Genomic DNA, 1,364 nt, shown 5'->3' on the forward strand with positions numbered 1-1,364 from the left:
GCAAAGGCAAACGGAGCAAAGTACAGAGAGATCCTTGATGAAAATCTGCTCCAGAGTGCTCAGGACCTCAGACTGGGGTGGAGGTTCACCTTCCAACAGGACAATGACCCTAAGCACACAGTCAAGACAATGCAGGAGTGGCGTCAGGACAAGTCTCTGAATGTCCTTGAATGGCCCAACCAGAGTCTGGACTTGAACTCGATCGAACATCTCTGGAGAGACCTGAAAATAGCTGTACATCAATGCTTCCCATCCAACCTGCCAGAGTTTGAGAGGATCTGCAGAGAAGAATGGGAGAAACTCCCCAAATACAGGTGTGCCAAGCCTGTAGCGTCATACCCAAGAAGACTTGAGGCTGTAATCGCTGCCAAAGGTGCTTCAAAGTACTGAGTAAAGGGTCTGAATACTTATGTAAATGTGTTATTTCTGTTGTTTTATTTTCAATTAATTTGAAAACATTTCTAAAAACCAGTTTTTGCTTTGTCATTATGGGGTATTGTGTGTAGATTGATGAGGGATTTATTATTTTTGTAATCAATTTTAGAATAAGGCTGTAATCTAACAAAATGTGGAAAAAGTCAAAAGATTTTGAATACTTCCTTAGGCACTATTACATTACATTTCCTCAACTATCCTCTACCCCAGCACATTGACCCCCTGTACATACTGCAGCCTCGTTTTTGTTATGTTCTTATAACTTTTTTTAACTTTAGTTTATTTCTGAAATGATTTCTTAACTCTATTTTTTTTAAACTGCATTGTTTGTTAAGAGTTTGTAAGTAAGCATTTCACGGTGAGGTCTGCACCTGTTTTTTTTCTGTTGGTTAAGGGTTTGTAAAGTAAGCATTTCACGGTGAGGTCTGCACCTGTTTTTTTTCTGCCCATGTGCCAGATTAATTTTGATTTGATTAATATAAGGAATTTTAAATTATTTATACTTTTACTTTTGATACTTAAGTATATTTATAGCCAAAACACTTTGACTTTTACTCAAGTAGTATTTTACTGTCTGACTTTCACTTTTACTTGAGCAACTTTCTATTTTAAGGTATCTATACTTTATCTCAAGTATGAAATTGGATATATTTATATCCAAAACACTTTGACTTTTACTCAAGTAGTATTTTACTGTCTGACTTTCACTTTTACTTGAGCAACTTTCTATTTTAAGGTATCTATACTTTATCTCAAGTATGAAATTGGATACTTTTACCACCACGGATCATGATAGATCGTACATTCCAGCACAGTAGCCAGCGGCATGTGCTTAAACGATTGTTTGCGGACCGCCATGATATCATAGAAGAAGAAGAAGACAAAGAAGAGGAAGAAGGACGACTGGGTGAAATTACCACGCAGGCGCA

Source organism: Oncorhynchus masou, chromosome 3, assembly GCF_036934945.1.
Source record: "Oncorhynchus masou masou isolate Uvic2021 chromosome 3, UVic_Omas_1.1, whole genome shotgun sequence".
Lineage (NCBI taxonomy): Eukaryota > Metazoa > Chordata > Actinopteri > Salmoniformes > Salmonidae > Oncorhynchus > Oncorhynchus masou.